Genomic DNA, 27,569 nt, shown 5'->3' with positions numbered 1-27,569 from the left:
ATCTGTGTTGCCTGCTTTTGTCCTTCCTTTAAGGATGGGTTATTGGATCCATCTCTAATCTGACTTTGGCCACTCTCAGACTTTGAATACCATGTTTAGGCTCCTCCCCTTGCCCATAACCCCCCTGCAAGGAGAGAATTACTTCAGATCAAATTTGCCCCTATAACAGTGTAAAAAAATACTCCCAGACCAATAAGACCAAATACTTCAAAGGATGAAAAACAGCTGCCAGGCATGGGTAGCTATAAGCATAGTCACTCCAGGAGCAATGGAAACAGTTAAGGATAGGGTAGAAGGGAGGGAAGCTGAGGAAGGAAGGAAGGAAGCAGACAACACAGATCTGTCATTATGGTAGATACATAACTTTTGTAACTAATGTTTCTTCTGGCTGTTCCTCAACCAGCTACTATTACACTTGGGAGGTCTCATGGAAGGATATTCTGGATCTCAGCCGAACTAAAGGAGGCTGTTAACTTTGACTGTAAATCCAATTTATAGTGAGAAATGAAGGTATGGACATTAGACCAAGTATCAGCAGCACAAATGTCATCAAGTGATACTCTGGAGAAAAAAAAAAGATGAAAATGTATCAACAGATCTAGTTGAGAGAACTTTAGGAGGTTTGGGTAAGGGCAAGCCGTTCCATGTGTAGACATTTGAAATACATTCAGATAACCAATGAGAGAAAATCACTTTTGATAACCCTTTTCCCAGATTTGTAGTGGAAAAGGAAGTAACTAGTCAGGCTTTCTCATCTTCTTGGTGTGATGCAAGTAGAAACAAAGTTGGAGATGTACATCCAGCAAATATTACATATATTAATTTTTACTGGAGAAATTTGGGGAGAAAAGAAGAAGGTTGATGATGCACTGACTGAGTAAAGATTCCAAAGTTATCTTTGACAGAAAAGAAGGATTAGTTCTCAGAGTAAGTCTGTCCTTGTGGAAAACCGAAAAGGGGATTTACTAGACAGTGTGTGTAATTCTGACCCCCCCCCCCCCCAGAGATGATGGCAACCAAAAATAGAGTTTTCCATGCCAAAAATGTAAGTGAACTTTAGCTGCAGGTTCAAATGGGGATTTTGGCAAAGTCTGTAATGGTATTATCCCAACAGTGCATAAGATCCTTAAGTGGAGGTCAGAGAATGAATGTACCTGTATGGAAAGCTTTAGACAATCTAAGGGAGGCAATGAAAGAATGGCTCTCCTCCCGTATGAAAACTGGAGATGGCCACTAGCTGAACCTTGACAGTGGAGTAGCTGGCTCCACCATGAAAGAGAAAACTGCCAGGAACTCCAAGATAGCTGAAAGAGGAGTTGAAATGTAGGAAAGGCATAAAGGAGCTCAAGGGTTAAGTGTGGATCACAGCATCCCTCAGGGACTCCCTTTTCAGGGGGAATAAGGCAAAATACCTGCTGCACTTGGTTTTGTAGGGAAAGGCAAAAAGATCACAGCAAGGTTGGCCATAATTCAGGATAATCTGATCTGCCACTGCTGGGTTGAGGGGCCACTAGTGAGGGAGATGGATGGACCTGCTCAACCTGTCTGCTGGAACATTTTTCTTCCCCGGAATTTGAATTGCTGTCAGAAAGTGATGAGAAGACATTGCCCATTGCCAAACTCCTATGGCTTTCTGACACAAGTGATAGGATCATGTTCCTCCCTGTTTGTTGATGTAAAAGACCACTGCCATAGTGTCTGTCTGGACTGAAATCACACCACTGGTGAGAGCATCCTGGAAGGCCTTTGTCTCCTCTGTCTAAAGATGTTGATTTGAAGACTGGCCTCTGCAGGGGACCATATGTCTTAGACCATCCTTCCCAACAGATGACCCCCACACTAAGTGGGAAATGTCCATAGTCACTATGGCTTGGGAAGGGGGGTAGTAAAAAAGGACAGCCTTTGGATTCTAATAAGGACTAACCACCACTGAATATAAGTCCTGCATATTTCTGTGAAGGAGACCTGAAAAGTCATGGGCTGGCTAATTGACCACTGAGCTGACAGTGACCACTGAAGCACCCTCATGTGATATCTGACAAGAGGAATCAAGGAGGCAATGGCAGCCACCACAGAGCTGAGAATTGATAGGATCAATTTTGCAGGTGGCTTCTAACAGGATAGGTCAGCTAGCACCTGCTTGTGGATTATGGAGGTCTTAGTTTGTGGAAGCCTGGCAATTTGTAGTTTTGTGTCCAAAACAGCTCTAGTGAGTTCCAAGGTCTGGCCAGGGTGAAGTTTGGACTTGTCTATATTCACCATGATGCCTATTGTTGAGCAAAGATGGAGTAAGAAATCCCTGGCTTGGAGGAGAAGGTTCCTGGTGGGGAGATTATAAGCCAGTCATTCAGGTACGTAAACACTCAGAGCCCCTGCACTTGGTGAACACCTAGGGGGCAGTGGTAAGACCAAAGAGCAGGATCTGAACTGTAAATAACTGACTCCCTGCTGTAAGCAGAGAAACTTTCTGCAGTGTCTGTCCATTTATATGTAGTAGTAGGCATCCTGAAGGTCTATTGAGCACATCCAGCATTCCTTCATTAGCAGTGGAAGGATGGACTGTACATTGACAGCAAGAATTTAATTTGCTTCATAAACTTGTTCAGATAACTTAGGTCTAAAATTGCCTGGAGGTCCCTGTTCTTTTTTGGTACTAAAAGGAATCTTGAGTAAATTCCAGATCCTTGCTGGTCTGGCAGGACGTCTTGGATGACTTGACTTTTTTAGCAGCATTTACATTTATAACACTGCAGCTTCCCTTTGGAAGGGTGGAACTTTGGAGAGTTTCTTAATGGGATGGAGAAGTCTCTGGTTATAACCTCTACACCAAACATCTCGAGTGATGGATGTCCAGGCTATGGGGTGAAAGGATAAGAGCCTCTGACTTTCTCCAGAGTGCAGCAGTTGGGCAAACATTCAGGAGCACTGGTAAGACTTACTGGTTTTGCAGGCCCCTCTGCCATGGGGTTGACATCCACCATTAGAGTTCCCTCTCTGTCTTGGGGAGGGTCTCTTGACAGGAGTAACAGAAGCAAACCCTTATGATTTGTGGAACCACAGTTTCTTCCTTCCCTTCTGGTGTCAGGAAAAGGGCCTGGGGGGTCAGAAAATAGGATTCCTATAGCAGACAGGGTCTTATCATCTTGCTCACTCTTTTCTTTAACTTTTGAATCAAAAGTGTCAATCCATTATAGGGGGTGTTGACAGAGGATATCTTAAAGTGTTCTGCAGAACTGTATAGGTGCATCCAGGCATGTCTCTTAACAGTTATGCAGGTGCTTACAGCTCCAGAAGTGCCTTCTATCACATTGAAGGTGAGGCATATTGTGACATCAGACAGTCATTGAAGTGTGGCCAGTTGTGAGTTGGCAGACATCAGAAGGGGATATAGAGATATATTTGGAAAGCTCTTTGGTCAAATCTTGGGTTGTGGCTGAAAGGGTAAATAAACTAGCCCACTTACCCTTGGAATAAATAGTAAATAAAACAATAAATAAATCTCTCTGTAAGTGTGTGACATTTGCCAGATATTTCATATCCCTGAGGGTAAAGTTTGCTGATGCATAGACTCACTTTCCAAACCTGTTCATCTCCTAATACACCCTTTTAAGTGGTGGACAGTGCAACTCTCTTTACCCACTTCCTTTTGGGTTGCTGCCACCACCACCATGGAATCAATGGCAGGGCCTTTGCTCCAATAAGTTCTGTCTTTTGGGGAAACCAGAAACGTGTCCAGCTTGCAAGTGATTGGCTCAACCATGTGAGGTTCCTTCCATGCCTATTTAGAGACTGAATCTACCATCTTATCTGTAGGAGGGACTGCCCAAGAAGTAGAAGGGCCAGCCCCAAAGCCCTGAAGAAATACTGACTCCTCCTGAGATGGAGCTTCTGAGGAGTATGCCCTTTCTGTCTGAGTTGTTCTAGTAGTTCACCAAATGAGACATCTTCAAGGGGGGGAATATAGGATCCCCTCCCTTTCATTGAAGTCAGTATCTTCAGTTAGGGACTCCTCTGTGGAGTCAGTGTGTCTCCTTTTGTATGTGTGCTGCAGGCAAACCTCTCCAGTGAGATGCTCTGGGGAGGACTAGGAAGTTGATTGAAAGTCCTTGATGTGGATGGACTTGAGACATTTAAAGGCTGATTGTCCCAACAGGATAGAAAAGCAGGAGCAGGATCTAGGGAAATCCTGTGAGGAAAGGATGGATCTGAGCCAGAGAGGGAAGTCTGCTCTCTAGACTGAGAGAGCAGTCTCTTGAAAGTCTTAAAGGCAGAGCTCGAGAAAGGACCCAAAAGCCTTACTATGGAAGCCGTGGCACCCTACAAAGATTGGTCTCAAAGTCCAGCTCTGCTTTGCTCCAAGGCTGACAGTAGCATTCAGCCCCAATGCCTTGAGAGGAAGGAATGGCTCTGACAGCCTCAGATTTGAGCCTGCTTTCCCCCAGGTCTGATGCTGACACCAAAGCTCTGAGATCCATCAGGATCCAAGTCACTCAGCAAAGACCAGATCTGAGATGTTTTTGTGATACAATATGTGGTGGATGATGCATTTTTATGTACTAATAAGTTGCAACTGTAAATTTTCAATTAATTGTTTGATTTTCAATACTATGTGTTAGTCTTTGTCATGTGATTATTTTATGTGCCTATTTAACATAGATTCAACCACTCTATGGCAGTTCAGATGAAGTCTCATGAATAGGGACTAAAGCATTTAATATTTTTAATAAAGATTCCTAAGATTACTTGGTTACATTTTTTTAGCCCTGGTGTTACTTGGGGATAACCTTGAGGATTTTTTGGTAATCAGAGATGTTGCCAGAGTTGACAAAGACCCAATCTTTGGATCCAACACAAACATACTCTGGGAATGCTAGGATCCAACAACCCTGAATCTGAAGAATTGATTGGGGAAGGAGAAATAATCTGATGAGGAGATGGAACCATGTCCTAGCCATGACTGAGGTTGGAGCCAGCAGAACCGCCAGCAGATTTGAGTTCTGAAGAAACTTTCTCATCATCCTATCCATATCAAGTTTCTGATACAGTCCTGGAGGACTGAACTGAGTGGAGTCAAGAAGCAGAAGAAGAAGGTCTAGATATCCTATCGAGGCCTTTCTTTGAGGATGCAGGAGCTCAACCTGAGAAAAATCATCTCCTATGAAAAGTTTGGCTCCAGTAGGCAAGGGATACCATGGATAAGGGAAGGCACAAGAAATAAAAAGAACAGAGGAAAATCCTCAGAGAAAAAACAGTGAAAATCACAGTGGAGTAGCACCTATCTTGAACAAACAAGCCTGAGAAAAGGAGACCACATTCATGGAAACTGAACTGCAAATGAGATTTGAGTTAATTCCCACCTGGTGTGTGTGTGTGTGTGTGTGTGTGTGTGTGTGTGTGTGTGTGTGTGTGGGGGTAATGGGAGGAGCCTGAGCACTGGATCCAAATTCTGATGGTAGCTGAAGGCAGATCTGAGACAGATCTGATAACCTATTTGTTGAGGAACGGATGGAAGAGAGAACATCAGATCAGGGGATCAAGGCAGAGAAAGGACAACTTCAGTCATGTAGAAAATTGCATCCTAATAGTGGCCCTTATGACATATGGCAAACATCTGTTTGGTAAAGGGGGCAAACAAGTTGAGAGGGCAAAAAAACTGAAATCATATTGTCCTGGAATATTAATGCAGTCAGTGGAAGAAATTGCAAATTAACACAGTGCAAAAAGAGGGCAAATGATATAGTAGGAGAGCTAGAGCCAGTGGAAGGCCAGTGGTGGGGGCCTCCATCCATTGTCCTTTTAATGCCAGATGAGGAGCACCTCCTCTCCATCCTTGGGGATGACTGTGATGCAGATGATGATGGCACTAGAATAATCATAGGTGGTGTGGACACTGGCTACTACCAACATCTACGGCAGCAACATTCATCTGTTTAGGAAGATTGGTTTAAAAACAGTAACAAATACTTATATACTGAAATGGATGCTGATATGGAATGATTACATTAAACACAAGACAATTACTATTAACAGGTGAGATTGCCACATCTACACAGAATGACAACGAAGGCAGTCTGCATGGTAGGTGTCCACCACACCTCCTTAATAAGCATATTGTACTATATGCTATTAATTTATTGGTAATGCTTTTGAATTATTTTTACAGGGTCTGCAGCAGAAACAAACCGTTCCACTTTACCAATAAAATTGGAGGATCTCGGAGGATCTCAGCAGCAGAATGGCTATTGAAGATGATGATGATGATGATGATAACATAGTTATATTTATGAGGTAGCCTGAGGAAAGTGGTATGCAGTCTCCAAGTGTAATGGCAAGAACTCATATCTCACGACGTGTAAGTGAAACTGCATCACAAATGCAGATACATGCTAACATTACACTACAGATTGTACAGGGAGAAACTCATGCACCTCTGCACCAGTATCTCCAAACACAGATGAACACTTCCAGGATGATATCAGCCATTCAGTGGTAACAGTGTCCACAATGACACCTTTACAAAGGGGACTCGTGCAGGAATTTGTCAAAGCTACCCCAGGAAACACTTAAAGCATTGGCTGTCCAGTAGCAAATGTATTATGCCATTTTTAGGGCTCAGAGCACTCCAAGAGTCAGAAGGAAATGGTCAGAGTCCTCCAGGGAATACATAAGGATTTGCAGTAGTACATGGAAATGGCAGACAGTAGAGAAAATGCCATGATTGCACTGATGGGTGTCACACCAAGCATCCATGGCCACCTACATTTGTATACTATTTAGGACTTACCAGATTCAAGTGGGAGTCAACATTGAAAGGGGAAGAGCACAGGGTACTGCCAGAACACAAGGAGGTAGATCGCATGGGAGTACAACTGCTTCTCAAGAAAGATTGTAATTAGTCGGGGAAACAAGCACAACAGATTTAATTCTGGCCATGTCAATGTTCATCTACACCAACACTCTCATTTGCGGTCCTGGTCTCAGTCCTGCAACACTGTCAGATCAGTGTCTGCAGGATCACATGCATTAATTAGGTCATAACATTGGACCAACTCACCTTCTAGCTTTCATGACAGCCCCTCTACAATCAACTAACCTTTCTTTAGGAGCTGTGTATGACACATTTGACATTGACTACTGTAATTCAAGTGTTACATTTTTGTTACCTTTACAAGCACATGTCAGTGTTTAAGTTGAAGGATAATTAGTTATTTAAATAAAGGGGGGGGACTTAGGCCACTTTACCTGTACACATTTTATTCTTGTAATTTAAAACCTCATTGAACTGTGGAAAGAAAGCTTATGTCATAAAATAAGATTGCATTGTTACGACTAGCAATTATATATAACTTAAAAGTAGTAATACACAACTTTTCAGGGAAGCACTAATAAGAAAATTACAGATTAAAAGAAGTATCCTGCCATGTAAACAGACACTGCTGCCTCTTCACCATCACCACTGTGTAAATGCTGATATTTTTTGTCTCTGAGGTCACAGATTATTGTCTATGACAAAATTAAATAATCTGATGTGCAACAGACAACATGTTTCAAACTGAGAAAACATTGGATAAAAAAATGATACATTTTCATTCAAATGCAAAATATGAATTCATATTAAATACTGAATTAACAGTTTTACTAATTGAACCACTTGAAACATTTAGTACATGCATACTTAGGTACACCACATCTGCAGAATGTACTGTGCAAAAGAGTTACAAATGTGATTATTCCTTATATGATGCCTTATGACATTAATGAAGAGTCAGTGACCACTCAGGCATGACTTTACAGTAGTATGAATACCTGTTCTGAAATAAAAAAAAATAATTTAAAGATGAGAAGGAATGTCTGATGAACAGTGACAGTAGTCCAGGCACCACACAGCATAGCCCACAGATATCACTGCATGCATCAGTTTTACACTATGTGATTTTTACAAGAAAGGAAGCACTAACCTGAATGTCATGGTCCATAGTTCTGGACTAGGTGCTGCCTCTTTACCTGCACAGCCATATGCCATGCACAAGCTTGCTACATGGGGTCCATTACTGCTACTGTTGGCTACTCACCATTAGTAGAATTGGAACAGCAGGGGTCCCTTCACCACCAGACTGTCACATGTTCTTGTTGTGCAGAATTCTACATGCAGTAAACATCCTGTGTACAGTAGCTGGGTCATACTGAAGGGCACCACCACACTCATCCAGGCATCTAAAATGACTCTTCAGGAGGCCAAAGACCCTCTTGATAACAATATGGGTCTGCAACAGGGCTTTGTTGAAGTTCTCTTCTGCAGCTCCACTTGGACTTTTCACTGGTGTCATGAACCATGGCTCCATTGGATATCCAGCATCACCTGAAAGAAGGGAAAAAAAAAGGAAAAAAGAAAGGAAATGGGAGGATGTCAAAACAAAGAAAAAGTAGTTTAGTATTCATCAATGCATTTTACTATGAATAACTACTTGAATAAAATATACAAAAAAAGAGAAATATTTTTCCACTTACCAGCAAAATGCTGACTGGACATTCTACCCTGCAGAAGGGGGTGGTAGAGTGAGCCAGTGTGCTAAATATGGAAATCATGTGCACTGCCAGGATGCTAGGCAAAGACACTGGTGATGTATTCCCATGCATCACACACACACACTAGCTAGCAACTGATGGAATGGTAGCTCTTCCTACTGCAGTAATGCTCCTCCCATTAACCAGATAGAGTCCTAATTGCAACATGGGTGCAATCTATTGCACTGAGTACCTCAGGAAAATGTACCATCCCATAAGAGCATGCATAGTCCTGGCTTGGTTCTGAGGTGACATTGAGAAATAGATGTACTGATCCACATGTGCCTAGAATACATACAAGAACTGCTGCAATATCTTCAAGGCAGGAGCCTCTGAGTTACCTATTGTGTCCCCAGTCTGTCTCTGAAAGGTTCCCATGGCAAGAATAGTTAGGGCTTGACATACCTTAGTATCCATAGGGATAGGAAGTCCACACATTCCTCCAGTACCCCTACGAGGGTTATATATACTTATTGAGATATTTATAATATCTCTGTCTACTCTAAAGCTGTCAAGTTATTTCCTTATTAAAAAAATATGATGAGTTATTCTCTGCTTCTATCTCCAATTTCTGGGCCTGTGAGTGCTACTGGGTGCAAGCAGTTTTGGCTCGGTCAATACAAGCAACTCACAATGGGAAACAGCAAAGCTAGCAGTAATTGATAACATCTTTGTGGATTGCATAATAGATGGAGTAGGTGAGACTCATCTTTATATAACATATCTGTGGATGGAGTGGAAAAGCTGGAAAATTTCACTATGAACCAAAATAATGCTCATTTAGTGTCTTGTGAGGAAACCAGTCAGTTGTACTACAAACCAAAATAAGGCTCACATAGTGTTTTACAAGACGCTATTTAAACAACAGTTGGCTGGTTTCCTCACAAGACTCTTCTTAAACAACAGCTGACTGATTCCTCACAAGACAGTACGTGAGCCATGTTTTAGTTCATAGTTGTATTTTAGCCACCATGGTTTAACCCTCTTTCTTTTTTAGTTATTTGAAAATTTCACTATGAAGTGCAAATAGGTGAGAGTATACTTCATTAGCATAAGCTGTTTAACATCATTCCTCATTTATATCTCATTATGATTTCATTTGTTTAGGCTTATTCATGGCCATTGCATGTTAGCTTAAGTGGCCTTTGAGAATCACGATTTTGCTGCATAATGACTGCGCATACCACCCAACATGTCACAGAAAACAGTGTAAAGACAAATGATTTTGTATACCTAAAACAACACAAGCATTTTTAACTGAACATGTCAGAGCAAAACAGTGTGTCAAAGAAGTTTGACATTCATTCTAGACAGAATGCATGGTGCTGAGCATTGTACTAACAATTCTTGCCAGAGATAGGCTGGGGACACATTGAGTATCTCACAAATAATGTAGTTGTGGAATTTGAAAAAAGGAGTGTAAAGGAAAAAGACATACATAACTGGGGAAAAAAACCCTGAATGTCACTTCCCTCTTTTTCACTGTATGTGCCATCAAGCATTTCAGTATCATCTAATGAACCTATCTTAAGAAAGTTCATAACATTGTTTTATGTGTTGAAAATTGGTTTGATTTCCATGACACCATTATGAAAAAAAGCAAGTTTCAGCAAAACTGAAAGTATAAAAAAATACACACACACACACACACACACACACACACACACACACACACACACACACACACACACACACACACACACACACACACAAACACACACGTGCACATATATACGTGTGTGCGTGTGAGTTTGTGTGTGTTGCTGGTCTAGTGTGTGATACTTGAAATCCATTGAACTTCAAGTTTAGGAAAAGAGTCTTGTGATGTTTCTCCACTATCCCTGTCATAACTAGTCCATCCCTCCTTCCACCACCATCATGCTTCTTACCAATTCCTTCTCAATGAACATAGCCAATCTATTCCTCATATAAAAGACAAATACATTTCTGTCTGGGTTATAATCTTTAGTCAGCTCTATTCCAAAGTGTGTACTCAGTGTGTTTAATGTCACCTCTATGATATGCAGCTTGCAAATACTTTAACTAATGACAATGCCCTTTTTTCAGATTGTTGTATCTGTCCAGTTATTTGCACTATTTATGTATAGGTTCACATTGTATTGAATTTATAATTAGTTAATACATTATTTTTCTGTATAAGGTTTTGTAATAATTGTATTTAACTGTAAGCATATAATGCGGAGCTTTTCTTCCTGGGTCTCTGCTGAAAATGAGATATTATCTGAGTCAGATTTTCCTGTTAAAAAATCTCAAATAATTTTTATTTTATTTATTTCACATTTGTTTACCGGGAAAGTCTGACTGGAACGAGGTCCGTTTACAGCGGAGGCCCGGGGAGATAAGCTCCATATCAAATAATATGTACAGTGGTAAATATACAATCAAAAAGATATATCATACAATAGTTTGTTCCAAGCAAGCTTAATTTACACATAGTAGCCCCTGGATGGCAGTATTTGGGAGAAAAAAACCTCCACATTAACTGATGGAATCAAAGAGACATCACACAAGACATAACAGTTTACACACAGTAGGCCCTGTATGGGAGTGTTTGAGTGGTGTATAGTAGAGATAGTAAGCAGTGACGAGAGGAGGGTAGCAAGAGTTGGAGGAGAGCAGGAAAGCATTTATGTGATGCAAGGACAGAGCCAAGACTGCAACAGGTGTGACTTAAGTGACTTTATGAACAGTGAGATAGATGGTGCTGAAGAGATATTTTGGGGGTTACTCCATTTCCTAGCAATCGTATGAGAGAAAAGAGCTTTTCCTGCAGTTTGGTTGGCTTTGGATATACAGAGCAGGGTTTTGTTGGATGAGCATAGAGGACGGTTTGCTGAATATTGGTTTAGTAGTTGGTTTAGGGCTGGAGTTTTGTAAGGATTCTTTAGTATGTTGAAGGTGAGTACTAGTTGGTGGTAACTAATTAACTGAGGGAGTTCTAACCACTGTAGCTCCTTTAGGGCAAGACAGTGATGGCTTCTAAAAGTGGAGTTATTGGCGAATTTTGTAATTTTATTGCAACATGATTCTAGTTGTCTAGACCTGATGTTCATCGTGCATACAGCTGCAGTCATAACAGATGGGTTCTCCTGCCGTCAGGCGGGTCCTCGGTCGGCCGAATTCCAAAGTCTAGGTTCGGCGTCAGTTGTCGTTGCTTTCTTTCCTGACATCAGTGTGACAGGGGTATATAAGACACATCCAACGCCATTTTCTTCAGTCTTTTTTGCTGCGCGGTGCCCAAAGCAGAAGCAGTTCGCAAGTGCCGGTCGGCCAGCTCCTGAAATTACGAAAATTTGGAAACCGAAGTCTTCTTTAAAGCTAAGTACCCCGTTGGGGAAACTTTTCTTGCCTCAGACCGATGTCAGACAAAGTTAACAATTGTATTTCTTGTGGGAAGCAAATACCGCATAAGGATTTCCATTCCCTCTGTATACCTTGTTTAGGCCCAGACCACGACGTCTCGGGCTGCCGCTTTTGCGCTACTTTCAATAAACGCACTATTACGCATCGGGCGGAGTTCGTCCAGCACTTTTTTGGTAAAGCTTTTGATTATAAAATGTCGTCGGAGACTCCGACTACCGTTTTGTCCAAAAAACGCAAGGACAAAGACCGACACGCGAGGTCCGCGGTCTCCACCGACACCACGCCAAAACTGGCTACACGTGGTCCGGTTCTCAGCGAGGCACCTACGCAGCCCCTGACTACCGACGACACTTCTCTGGCGGTGTCTTCTGTAACCGAGACCGCAGGTGCCTTGGCCCATACCCAGACTACAGCTACTGAAGCCACTGTGAGTGTTGAGCCTCCTAATGTGGACAGGTCCACTTCCGCCCATGGTGTCTTTAGACCCTCATCTTCCTTTCCCATAAAGGCCTTTACTAAGTCCAAATCAGCCATGCATCCCAAGAGGCCTGTTGCACAGGGCCCATCTCCAGGCCCCATGCCTAAAAAGCAGATGCTAAAAATGGCTGAGGATTTAATTACTCTTATCAGGGGTTCCCAACCCCCTCCGGACAAGAGACCCAGAGTGTAGGAAGATTCTCCCTCTTCTGACCAGGGCTCCATTATTTCAGAACATTCTGATGAAGAGGAACACTCGTACTCCCCTTTTGAAGATTCTGATGCAGAGCAGTCCATTCCTTCTGTATCTCCCCCAGAGGATTTTTCTTTTGGGGAAACCTTTTATACCTTGAGGGGAAGGCCAAGACTTTTCTGATTCCAAGAAAAGACTTAGGGAATTTCTTTTGCTACCTCAGCACAGACCTCTGGCGATACCTCCTGCCTTGGACATACTTGATGATGTTTACTCGGAGGCTTGCCTTAATCCGGATTCCCTGCCTCCTGCCCCAGTCAAGCCTGATAGGTACTACAGAGTTCCTAACTCTCACCAATTTCTTTACAAAAGCCATAATGTGGACCCTGAAACCATTTCTCAAGGTCCCAAGGGAATGAAGGCCTCTACTGCTAAGAATCCACTACCTTCCGAAAGAGAGTCTAGATCCTTAGAAAGGTGGGGAAAAAAGGTATATACCTCGGCCACCCTAGCCATGAGGGCCTTAAATTGTCAGTTCCATATGCTTAAATATCAGCAGTTTCTGTTATCACAATTAAGGAATAAAATGTCACAACCTGAACAACCAGATTTGAAGGAGTTGCAGGATATGATGTATAGTGCAGAACAAGTGGGTAAACACACCTTACAATGTGGCTATGATGCTCTAGAGGCCTCAAGTAGAGCTGCTGTTACAGGATCAGTCATTCGTAGACATGCCTGGCTTAGGGAACAAACCTTGCCTGATCATGTTAAAGCTAAACTACTAGATGCCCCTTTACAAAAGGAGGTATTATTTGGTACTAATGCTGAGGAGATACTATGGAAAATGGAAGAAAAAGCTAAATCTATGCAAACTGTCAAAGCTTTTCTACAGGTTCAACCACCATGTTTTAGCAGAAATTGGCCTTCAAAAAACTGGTCCTTTCCAGCCACGGACAAGACCCAAAGAGGTAGATACAGGCACACAAGGGGCAGAGGACAATCTCAAGGATCATATAGAGGCAGACAATGGCAAACTCCAGCACCAAGAGGTGGCGAAGACAGTGCACAACAATACAGGAAACAAACCCAATGACTTTCCCCTTTTCATGCCAAGCAAGTCTCATTTGGCAGCACCCTTGGGAGGAAAGCTGGCATTATTTACAAAAAATTGGCATATTATCACAACAGACAAATGGATCCTGGACATTATAAAGAGAGGCTACAGATTTCATTTTCACACTCTTCCAAAAATGAGAGGCATGCCGAACCTGCCACACAATCAAAAGGGCAGAGGCTCAAATACAAATTTCAAAGCTCATGGACATGAAAGCTATTCAAGAGGTACCTACTCACGAACAAGGTCAAGGTTTTTATTCCAGACTATTCCTGGTACCAAGGAAAGGAACCGACTGGAGACCCATTTTGGACTTATCCATCCTAAACACATTTCTACTCGTACCAAAATTCAAGATGCTCACCTTACAGCAGCTTCTTCCCATGCTGGGCAAGGAGTCTTGGCTGGTAACATTGGACCTCAAGGAGGCATACCTGCATGTCCCAATCAGACAAAGCTGCAGAAGATACCTCAGATTTCTTGCAGGTTCAATCCACTATCAATTCTCTGCATTGCCCTTTGGCTTATCTACTGTGCCCAGAGTATTCACGAAATGCCTGGCATCAGTAATTGCCTACTGCAGACTTCAAGGGATACAAATTTACCCTTATTTGGACGATTGCCTGATCCAAGCGGACAGCAAACACATACTTCTGGAACATCTGGCTTATGTAACACGGTTATTGAATTCTCTGGGATACACAGTCAACAAAGAGAAATCCAGGCTAACACCATCTCAGAAAATAACTTTCCTGGGTGCCAACTTGGACACAAACACCCAGATGGCCTATCTTACGCCAGAAAAACAGGGGCAACTAACTCAGTACTTCAAAATACTAGCAAATTGTACCAGGCTAACTGCAAGGAAAATCCTGCAGGCTCTGGGCTTCATGGCATCTTGCATTCTTCTAATCCCATGTGCAAAGTTGCATATGAGGAAACTTCAATGGTACCTAAAAAACCTATGGTCTCAACACAGCCACAGTTTGGAAACAATAATACCTATAATCCCATGTTTGAAAAAGGAATTTCTATGGTGGGCTCAAGCATGCCAAACAAACACAGGTCTACCATTCTGCAAGCCTCAAGCAAATCAAGTCATCACAACAGACGCCTCAGACTATGCCTGGGGGGCACACATGACAGACAGGTGCAATCAGGGCAAATGGTCCCAAAAGGAAAAGCACCTCCACATCAATCAAAAGGAAATGCTAGCAGTGATAAATGCAATTACAGCTTTCAAGGACCTCCTGCATCCAGGGCAATTATTGATAAGAACAGACAACACCACAGTAATGTGGTACATAAACAAACAAGGAGGAACACATTCATACCCCCTATGCAGGCTAGCCATGTCACTTTGGAAATTGGCTCTGGAATGGCAAATCGAACTTCAAGCACAGTACCTGCCAGGATTGGAAAACACGCTGGCAGACAATCTAAGCAGAAATATGACAGACCCACATGAATGGAAGTTGCATCCTCAAGTGTTTACAAAGATAATCCAAGCGTGGGGAAGGCCAGACATAGATCTCTTTGCCTCCCACAGGAATCATCAATTGACAAAGTTCTGCTCAAGGACCTTCCATCCAAAGGCCTGGAGAGTGGACGCCCTTTCTTTCAGTTGGGCAGCACGGACAGTTTACGCCTTCCCACCTTTGCCTCTTCTGCCCAAGGTGCTCTTGAAAGCAAGAGCAGACAGACCGAAGATGATACTGATTGCTCCAGACTGGCCAAGACAACACTGGTACCCACTCCTGAGGAGCCTAACACATACTCCTCCCTGGACCCTACCTCTAATGCCTCTTCTACTGACTCAGCACAACTATAAAACTCTTCACAGTCAGCTGAAAACACTCAATCTGGCTGCATGGAAAATTCCTTAACACCACAACAGACCCTACTCTCCAAAGAGGTGCAGGATGTCATTTTGGAGGCCAGAAGGCCATCTACTAGAAAGGCTTACTCCGCAAAATGGAAACGGTTTTGCTTGGAATGAGAAAAAGGCCAGGATCCTAGAAAACTGAATTTGCCTCAGATATTACAGTATCTAGCTGAGCTGTTGAACAGTGGACTTTCATTTTCCTCCATCAAAATTCATGCCTCAGCCATTTCTGCAGAATACAACACTGATCCACCCTTATTCTCTCACCCACTCTTAAGACAGTTCCTCAGATGGGCTAAGAATATAAGACCTCCAAGGAAACAACCAATACCAGCCTGGGATCTTAATTACATTCTAGAAAAATGAACATTGCCTCCCTTTGAACCAGCTGCCTCAACAGATTTGCAATATTTGTCCTGGAAAACAGCTTTCCTTCTGGCCATTACCTCAGCTCGTAGGGTTTCGGAACTACAAGCCCTCATGGCTGTGCAGCCCTTTCTCATCTTCCATCAGGACAGGGTTTCCCTACGAACCAACCCGTCATTTATGCCTAAGGTAGTATCCAGGGTAGCTTTAAATCAGGCCATACACTTACCTACCTTTTACCCCAATCCTCAAAACAAAGGGGAAAGGCTGCTACATTCCTTAGACATCCATAGACAGCTATGTTACTATTTGGACAGAACAAAGCCTTTCAGGAAATCAGAACAACTTTTTGTGTCCTATGCTGTAGGAGCTCAAGGGAAGCCAATTTCCAAGCAGACAATTTCGAAATGGATAGGCCACTGCATACGGTTTTGTTACTCCTTTCATGGTAAATCTGTACCTGCAGGCATCAGATCTCACTCCACATGGGCCACAGCTACCTCTGCAGCCTTCCTCAGAGGAGTCCCTACCAAAGATATTTTGGAGGCAGCCAGTTGGAGTCCTGTGCATACCTTCACTAAACACTACCACCTACCTTTATACTCCAAAACTAGAGCAGGCTTTGCTACTGCTGTGTTGCAGGGCATTCTGGCTCCTCCCAGTTCCACCTAGTGCCTACCACCCTGTGCGTAGCTTTGGGATTCTACCCATCTGTTATGACTGCAGCTGTATGCATGATGAACATAGTACAGTTTTGTACCTACCATAAATGTAGATGTTCGAGTGCTAATACAGCTGCAGTCCAGGTTTCCCTCCCTCCTTCCCCTCTGGGTACAGACCTAGTGGCTAACTCCTCATCTTACAACTTGATTGGGTTATCCTTCTATGGTGTGTTTGCTTGCAACTACTGGTTTTTGATTATATTGTAATGCATGATTATATATTATATATATATATATATATATATATATATATATATATATATATATATTTTTTTTTTTATATATATTGCCTTTCTTCTGGGGGCACCTGACATCTGGGGCAAGAAAGACTGAAGAAAATGGCGTCAGCTGTGTCTTATATACCCCTGTCGCACTGACGTCAGGAAAGAAAGTGACGACAACTGACACCGGACCTAGACTTTGGAATTCGGCCGACCGAGGACCTGCCTGACGGCAGGAGAACCCATCTGTTATGACTGCAGCTGTATTAGCACTCGAACATCTACATTTATGGTAGGTACAAAACTGTACTTTTTCCTGATGTGAGTTAGGATTGGTGATGCATACATTAGGGTAGACAAAAGGTGTGTTTGGGCTAGTGTGATTCGTGCTTGGTCTGATAGGAACTGTTTGTGTTTGTATAAGCTTCCTAATTTTTTATGTACATTTTTAATGGTTTGAAAGATATGGACATCAAAGTGAAGAGCCTTATCTATTTCAACACCGAGGAGCTTAGTATGGGGAGAGGGAGAGATTGTGGTGCTGTTTTGGGAGGTGATAGTGAAGGAAGGAGGTGTGGTTCTTGATTTGTTGGGGGTGAAAAGAAGTAATTTAGTCTTGCTGGGGTTTAGAATAAGTTGGATATCAGTAATCCATTTTTCCACGGATCAGAAGGATTCTTGGGTAAGCTTTTGAAGAGTGGTTATGGATGGGGCTGAGCAGATTAGGGTTATCTGCGTACTGTATAAGTGATGCATGCAGGGTGGAGGTATATAGTTTGCTGGTGAAAATGGTGAATAGTAGAGGACCAAGAGGACCCAGTATTGATCCTTGTGGAACGCCTATAGTAGTTGGTAGTAGAGGTGATAGTACACCTTGCCATTTGACTAATTGTTTTCTATCAGAGAGATAGTTTTTGAACCAGGAAGTAGTGGAGGGGGCAAAGGACATGGTGGATAGAGTGTCTAAAAAGTAGGTTATGTGAGACCATGTCAAATGCTTTAGATAGATATAAGAGTATGGCTGATATGAAGTGGTTGTTGTTTCTAAGTTGGTTTACCTGGTTGGTAAAGGAGAGAAGAGCAGTAGTTGTACTATGGTTTGGGCAGAAGCCATGCTGTGTGAAGGAGAGGAGATTATGTGAGGTTAAGAAGTGCACCACTTGGATGTGAATACATTTCTCAAGGAGCTTGGAAAGGGGGGATAGGATAGCAATGCGGCGGTAGTTTGATAGCTCATAGGAGTTGCCACCTTTGTGTAGAGGAATAATATATGACACTTTCCATAGTTGGGGTATGTAAGCTTCTTGTATGTAGCGGTTTATAAGAATTGCGACAGGGTAGGCTAGGGACTCTGCAGCTAATTTTAGAAAATTTGTGGGTAGACCATCTGCTAAGAGAGTGGTAGAATTTAGTTTTGAGAGAAGTTTTTTAACTGTGGAGGTTGGTACAGGTGAGAGTGTAAAGGAGGGTATATTATTGTGGTCTATAGTTGGGGTGAATATAGAGTTATTGTTAGATAGCTGGGTAGATAATGAGAGAATAGATTCTGTGAAGTGATGGTTAAAGTGAGAAGCTATGCTGTCATTATTAGTATTTGTTTTAGGAGCTGGGGTGGTAGTTTTGCCGGGTTTTAGAAGGGAATTGATAGCTTACCAGAATTTTTGGGGGGTTTTGGAATGTTTATTTTGAATACCTAGGAAGTAGTTTTGTTTATCCATTTTTGTTTGTTTTTTGGCCTGATTTCAAAGTTCCAAACGTAGAACCAATTCCACCAATAACTCAGTAAATGTGTCCCAAAAAATATAAAATATAAAAACAAAGACAAATAAAGACACAGCTATGACTGTTGCTTCTTCCAGTTCAAATCCTCTTTACTAGCGCACAAGATAGACACAAGCGCTTTCACATAAATTGCTTCATCAGGTGTAACAAGAACACTACAGACATACACACCCTTTTTATAACAGTTAACAAAGTCACATGACCTCTACCAATTAAAATTTAAAAGGCATATCAAACAACTTTAACTTACATAAAAAGCACTTGAAAAACATTCATAAACGACTCGTACATACAGATAAAGACAGATAAAACATAGTGTATACTATATGACACTCATAAATAACTCATGTGCATATAAATACAAACATATAAAACTTCAGCACAATAAATCAATAACATTAAAAACAAATCATAATCATAAAATCCTGTCTAAAATATTCTATCTTCTAAGTGACCTAGACCTTAATTTAGGTCTAAGAGGGACACATTCATTCAGACCACTTCCAGCATTAGCTCTCATTCTAACTATCCATGTTGACTCTAATTCCTCTGTTTTTTGCCTTATGTCACCTATTCTAGCATTTTCATAAATCCTACCTATAACGATAAACTTAAAACTATGTGTGGACTCAGTATTTCTAATATGTTTTGCAAGGGCATTAACACAATTCAATTTACTAATGTGATATAAATGTTCCCTAATACGGTCTTTAAGCGCCCTGTCAGTTTTACCTATATAAAATTTACTGCATTTCGTACAGTGGACAAGGTAGATAACATGCTCAGTCATACAGGTGGCTGAAACATTAAAACTATACACCTTTCTCTGATCTAGATGAAAGAAACTACATCCAGTATCCAAAACAATGGCAATATCTACAAGCACCACAAGGCGTGGTGGCCAAGTTCGTCTTACTCTGTGTATCTTTCAGATAACATAATCTTCTCCTCAAAGATCTGTTGTTCCTAAACATAAACTGAGGCTCGGAATCAGTAAGCCTAGCCACATCTGCATCTGTGGTAAGAATACTCCAGTGCTTCCTTATTATCTGCATATACCTACCAACATCTGAAGTGTAACATAATGGTACCTTAAGTCTAGTACTAACATTGTGCCTTCTAGTGTTTTTATTCTTGTCAGTACCTACATCCCTGGCAGAAAAATATGGGAGAGCTTGTGTGTCCCTTTTTTCCAAAACAGCTGAAACATTAGGTAAAATCAAATGATCATGGTAACTCCTTTCCTGTAGATGTTCAATAGCTACATTAACCTGCTCTGTAAAATCAGCTTCCCTAACATTAAGTCTTGAAGCCCTATAAATTTGATTACGTACAACATTTTTAAATATATGAGGTGGATGTAAACGTTCTCTATGCAAAAGGTGATTAACATAGCATTCCTTTCTGTATAGTTTAGTATAAATCTCACCTGTACAATCCCTGATTAATTTAACATCAAGAAAATCCATTTCAAACAAGGAAGATTTATGAATAAAACATAAATACTGTGTAGTACTATTCAAATAAACATGAAACTCAATAAACTGCTCATAAGTGCCTCCCCACAAAATAAAAAAAATCATCAACAAATCTTCTGTAAAATAAAATAAACTCTTTGTAAGGCCCATGTAAAATATGTTGTTCTTCCCAAGCAACCATAACAGAATTGGTGTAACTATTAGCACACACAGTGCTCATAGCCACACCATTGCACGGCTTGTAATATTGTAGGCCAAAACAAAAATGTTGTGCTCCAAAATTATTTCTAATAACCTAATTAACAAAACAATTTTTTGTTGATCATAATCAGAATAAGTTGTTAAAAAATGCTGTACACATGAAATCCCTTCAAAGTTAGGGATTACCGTAAACAGTGAAACCACATCTATGGTAATAAACATAGAGCCTATACAGCTATTTGTCTGTATAAAACAATATAAATCACCTAAAAACTGCTTGGTGTTCTTAAGAATGTGCTCCAAACCATCTAGAATGGGCCGTAAATTCTTCTCAACATATATAGAGATGGTCTCAGTGCTCCAGTTCCTACCTGAGACTATGGGCTTCAGGGGCGGATCAAACCTATGCTTATGTAGTTTGGGTAGTCCTTGTATCAGGGTACTGTAGGTTTAACAACAGAAAAGTAAGCAAATAAACTTTCATCTATTAGATTCATCTCTGACGTATGGCACCAGGCATGACTGTTGGCGTTTCTTTCATCTTAATGTACAGATAGTTAACAATTCCTCTGGATATCCTTCCTGGTTGCATTTCTTTTCCCTGACTGCTGCCATTGGTTTCCTGTCTTTGCTTACTGTAAAAGTCAGTTGTTTGACCTGCAGGAAATCCACAGGAATCTGTTTCATTTTTTTTACTTTATTTTGATTTTTTTGTCAAGCTAAGTATGGATTTGGATTTAATAGGTTGTTTTGCATGGGCTAAGGTATCTTGTGGGCATAAATGCTGGCATAGGTGTTCAGATTTTGTATGCAAAGTGTGTATACTTAAGTCTATATTAAGTAGCATAAATATAATGGTTATAGAAGAACTTTAGCAGCTTTAATAACATGCACATTTAAAGGTGAGCAACAAAAAAAAATATTCTCTGATCTGGCACTCCTAATGTAAGGAGCAAGGCAGTTCCATTTATTATGGTTTATGGTCCTTCAGGAGGAAAAAAGATACTCTTTAATTTTAAACCACAATAAACTGTTAGCTACTGCTCAGTTTATGCCACACAAGTAACATTAAAACATTTCAGTTTTAGCAAAAAAATCTCCTTTCCTTTTTAACTGTAGCAGCTCTGAACACAAATGCAATGCTAGCAGTTGAATGCCTGCAATGTACTGCACTGAAGGCTGATTAGCATCTGCTGATCATGCCTCCTAGTACTCTGCTTTCTGGGGTGGCTACCCCCTTTGCCCCACCCAAGCTCCCTAGACAGAATCTACAGAGAAGACTCTGAAGAGGAGTCTTCAGTGAGCTGTGTGTGAAGGATGCAGGCAGTCTGAAGGTGTCCCTACAACCTAGGAAAGGAACAGAAACTGCAGTCCTGCAACAGTATTAGAAATACCCCTGCCTGATTGAGAACGTGTTGAAAGGAAACTACTGGTACCTGCAAGTGCTGCTTGTTTGTTCAGACATGTTTGGAAAGAAGCCAATACTGTTTGTTTTCTGACCTGAAATTATGCTGACTGAACTGAACTAAACACTGGAAAATATTTGTGACTGAATTTCTTATCTGTATTTTTATCTGTATTTTTATCTGTATTTTTGCAAGAAGGCATTTTTTTCATTCCTGAAAATAAACAATAAACCTCGGCTTAAAAGTTCCAGAGAATGTTTTTCTTATTAACACAAGCATAGGATAGCATGGGATATCTATGAATGTGTGTATAATATATGTATTTTTATGTGTGTGCATGTGTATATGAACCTCCTTAAAACCAGAAAAAAAAAGGACCATGAACTGTAACCAATCTCTATTTAGACTTTAAAGTAATCAAACACATACAACTTGTTTAGAAATCAATACTTCTTTATTCCAGTGATGGCATCATTCTCCTACCACAGCATGACCCTCCTAGATATGGGCAGTCGTTGCTAACTAAGATCTCGAGTTTTGGCAAGATCCTTTATATTGGGTTTCTCTAGTATTATATTGGGTACACACAGCTAGGCTTACAAAGACCTTTGGGTCAATAGCCCAGTAACCACCCATGAACCTATTTAATGTTTAGAGAAATGTTACATGGTTTGTAGAGAAATTAAGGTAAGTTAGTCTAATACAAGCAGGAATTGCAATATGAATTGAGGCAAAAGCAGGCTAATGGTATATTTATAAAGAAAGTCAACGAAGAGAATTAGACAGCACTTTTCCTGTGATGGCTACACAGTACACAGCTGCCTCCGCCCCTGGAAAAAGATGCTCACCCACCCATAGCCAGTGATTATCTTTCTGAACTACATCACCAGCCCTGGCTATTGATACCAAGTTTTGACCAATGCTGGCTTGGCTCCACTGTGATCTCCATTCATGGCAATAGCTGTGGCAAACATTTGCCCAGTTCTACTGTGGACTCCACTCTTGGCTGTGGATGCTCATGTGGCTGTAGCTGTCAGTCAGCTAGCTTCAGTCTGGGCACTTGTCACTGGACAACCCATTCAGCATCTCTCAGTTTGAAACCAGTTCACATCCTTACAGATATACCATGACTGACACATAGCAATGTCTGACAATGATTTAGTGGTGACCATCCATCTGCCAGGACCACAGCAACATAAGTACTCATGAAATAAATATGGTATGCCATTATCTGAAATACATGCCTTTGGACCTGACAAATCAGGACCAAATGGTATACAGACCCAGCATTGCACCCCTTGGAAACTCCACTGCATCACCTGAGGACATGATTTCTGACACCCCACAAAGCTGCAGCTATATACTTGCTTATCATAGGCATGACTCTTGAAATATGCTAGCATTGCTATCTCATGCTGCTGTGTCTCCTCATTTTTGGAAATTACAATGATGATTGTGCCTTGCCCACCTCTCTGGCTAATGTATCTATGGTAATGTCAGTTACACAGCATGGCCAGTCAATACACTGTACTGCATGGATGTGCTAATGTTTGCATCAGTTTTGTTCTGTGTTTAGTTTGTGAAGGTTATAATTGTGGACCAGATGCCACCTCTTTGCCACTGCCATAAAGTATTGCACCTGCTTTTGTCTAACATGGAGCCTGCTGGGGCTTTTTTCTCCAATAATTCCTGACCTGGCCTCTCTTCAGCTGCAGGCAGGTAATCCTCTTGTTTACCAGAAAATAAGATACAAGGAACATTCTGACATAATTAAATAGGAGGCAAAAACAGAGCATACAGAATAAATCATAGACAGTTTTAAGAGCTGTGGCTGCTCTGCTAGCTGATCACAATTTAAAAGTGAGAAGGAACATATCACTTATGATAAAGCAATACAAAAAGCTGTAAACGTAACTGCCATTTCATCTTTATCAAGAAGAAATGGCCAGTACACTTAGATATTTCTTTAAAAGCAATTAGATCAAACCAGGAATGTCCTGCAACAGCAGAAAAAAAAATAAATTGGGTATAGTTGAGAGCTCTAGCTGTTCTGAAAACCACTTAGTTTTAAAATCTGCTGGGCGGGTATATGGAGATATATTGACTTTGATAAACACTGCTGCTGCTGGAATAGGAAGATGCAGAATAGACCAAGACCAGGCCTTCCAAATTATTCAACAGAAAACAGATTTTTTTTAATACAGCACTGGTGACCATCTCAGCTGTGCTAGCATGAGGTACAGTACATACATCTCAACTCTCTAGGCCCCCTCTCCCCAAGGGCACCAGGTACTGTGACAGGGCTCAAGTAGCAGTCTTGGTGGCTTTCTTTCCTAGGATTTTCTTTCCTTTCTGTCCTTGGAACTCACTCACTGTATGGAAACTCTGACCAAACAACAAACCAAATCTTGGACCTATGTCTCCCTAACAAACTGTGTCAAAAAGATCTGCTCTTGAATGGTCTCAGTGCAATTAATTCTTCCGTATCTTTGGAAGAATGAATGTATGTGCTGCATAGATCTCCAGGATGCTTACCTTCATGTAAAAATAGTGAAGGAGTCTTTAAATTTTTTTTTGCTTTTGTTTGGCAGCCAATCACCAGCACTTCAGAGCCTTGTCTTTCGGTCGGTCTCATCTCAGCCCCCAGGGGGTTCACCAAATGCATGGTAGTAGCAGTAACTCATCTGTGTCTTCTGGGATTCAGGATTTTGACTTACCTCAATGACTGGCCCCTGGCTGCCTCTTCCAAGAAATCTCTTTTACAAGACAAGTATTACTAGTTTCAACTGTAAATCCCAAGGCATATCGGCAATCTAGGGAAATCCAACCTGCTTCACTCTCAGCATTTAATCTTTTTGGGGTGGCAACTAGACGTGACTATAACACTGATCTCTATTTCACAGGACATAATTTTATCCTAGAAGACTGCAGTACAAAATAATTTGGAGCCCAATCATCCTCTGATAACGTTGGTCTTCGGGTTTCTGGGCCTTATGGCCTCATTCATATTAATGGTAGAATTTGCTTGTTACTACGTGATAATTTTGCAATGGTTGCTTCAGTCTCAATGGATTTCTAAGTACAATTGCCTTTCTCATCCTATTATGTTAACTCAGTCATGCAGGACTCATCTGCACTGGTAGCTACATTCTCCACTAGTATCAGCTGGCAGCCTTTTCCAGGTTCCTTCTCCAGTAACAACTGTGACCACAGATGCATCATCCCTTGGGTGGGTGGGGGACATTGCAAATGGAGAATGGTCCAAGGTTTTTGGTCAGAATATTTACATAAATTCCTGGAAATGAGGGCAGTGTTCCTTATGTTGCAGGATTGTCTTTATCTGGGAGTGTTAAACATACTGGCAGACAATATGACAGTAATCTGGCACATAAACAAGCAGGAGGAACCAGATCATATCTGCTTTGCTGCAAGACTGTGAGAGTGTGGGCATGGATGATGGTCTGTCACCGGTGTCTTTATGCAACACACACATTTCTGGGAAGTTCAGTGATCTAGAGGACAGGGTCAGAAGGAACCTCCTGCTGCCTCATAAGTGCTACCTGAATTCAGTGATTGCAACAGACATTTCCATTTGCTGGGGTACTCTCTGCTGTGACCTGTTTGAAACAGAACATTACATGCAGCAGTCATTTTGCCATTCTCTCTCATTGGGGACAGACCCCCCCACAGATGCTCTGTCCCATCATTGGCCTCCATGACTACTTTACACCTATCCCCTGGTTCCGCTCATGATTGAGTTTATTCAGAAGGCAATTCAATGCAAGACTGCAGCCATCATCATAGTCCCCATTTCACCAAGACAGACATGTTTCCCCCTCCTCATATCTTACCTGATGGAGCTCTCCCTGGTTCCTTACTCTGCTTCTGGATGTCATCACTCACCTCTCCAGGGAGCTTCAGTTGACCATTTGGTTTATCAAGTTCCGATGATGACAAGGGATGCAGCCCTCCCTCCCTTCCTCCTGATGTAGCTCACATTCTCACAGCTTGTAAGAACTCCTGTTTGTGCAAAGTCATACTAAATGGAAAAGCTTTACCATATGGGCTTAGACTCAGAACATGATCCCTTTTCAGCTTCTCTTGTTGATGTTCTCCATTGCTTTGCCTTCCTTGTTTAGTTCTGGTTCTAGTTTTTCCACTTCCAATTTAGAGCTGTCAGCTATTTCATCCTTTCACATTAGTTTGAGGATTCCTCATTGTTTTCTCTTAGATTATGCAATGGCTTTACCAAAGGCACCTTCCTATTGTGTCTGTCTGTCAAGGACCCCCTGCATCCATGGGACTTAAATTTTGTTTTGGAAGCATTATCCAAACCTCCTTTTGAAAAAGCAGCACTGGCAGAGTTAAAATTCATCTTGGAAAACCCTCTTTCTAGAGGCTATAACTTAAACAAGGAGCATCTCAAAACTGCATAAACTAATCTCTTTTTCTCCTTACATTGTCTACCACAAGAACAAGGTTACATTAAGAACGAGTCCCTTCTTTGTTCCACATTTGGCCTCAGAGACCAACCTTTCACAACCCCTTCATCTTTCTGTGTTTTTGTCTATCAAAATAGAGTGGGATACACCTTACATACATTGCATATACATACCTCTTAACCTGAAAACATCAAAAATCTGGACAAGACCCATGAAAAGTAGGTACAAATCTGTACGCTGATTAACTTACAATTTGCATACATAATTACATAACCCCACCCACTCCAATGGAATTGTGTGATACCAACTTTCAAACACAAACTGAAGAACAGACAACCAAAATATGGCACGAGAGTCCCCCTGCAGCCATTTCATTGTCCCATTACCTGGCTATTTCGCCCCATTTACCTTAAACACTAATGTGTGCATGCATACTGCTTTACTTCTACAATGATTATTTGGATTTTACTTTTACATTTTATAGCACAATGTACAAACACTAATAGAAATATGCTAAACAAAGCAATACTGTCTCACAATGAAAATAGACTTGGCATTAAAACTTCTCTGCCTTTGAAACTCACATTCATTGAAACAGCATCGAACACACAACACACACCCACACACACACACACACACACACACACACACACACACACACACACACGTTGTTCAGATAAAAAATACCTTACACTCTGGAAATAACTCCGTTCACTAGAAAATAAGACGATACCTTAAGCTCTGCCCGTGCCCACGCTTGCAGCAGCAGTCCAATCACTTGCGCTCGCAGATCCATTCAAACAAGAAGATAAAAATAAATACCTAGTCTAGCTCTGCAGTAGCATACTCACACTGTAGCAATCATTTCCTTCCCACTCGCAGATCCATTCAAACAGTAGCAGCCAGACAGAAATGTGTGTATGTGAGCCCTTGAGCTCAACTCAGACAGGCTGATAGAGCTGACGGCATCGCCACGTGATGACATCAACCCAAAAAGCAAAAGAAAAAAAAAAAAAAGCTGGGAAAAAATCGGAAATGAAGGGGTGCTACTCGGGAATTGTGGCACCCCATTATTTGAACCCTAAAACTCGGTAAAAAACAAATAATTTGGTATGGTTGGGAGGTATGTGCATATAGGCAGCTCTGTTTCTATCTACTCAGAACAATCCCTTTTAGGAAAGAAGAGAATTTGGTTGTGTCCTTTGCCCAAAATAAGCTGGGAAAGAAAGTTTCTAAGATCTCTTTGTCTCTATGGTTGTCTGACTCATTTTTTTTGTATACACCCTCCATAACAGGTCCTTAACTTCCAAGCCCAGGGCTCACTCCACTA

Source organism: Protopterus annectens, chromosome 2.part0 (assembly GCF_019279795.1).
Source record: "Protopterus annectens isolate FY-2018-M chromosome 2.part0, PAN1.0, whole genome shotgun sequence".
In the NCBI taxonomy this organism is placed as follows: Eukaryota; Metazoa; Chordata; order Ceratodontiformes; family Protopteridae; genus Protopterus; species Protopterus annectens.
This window is presented reverse-complemented; position numbering follows the sequence as displayed.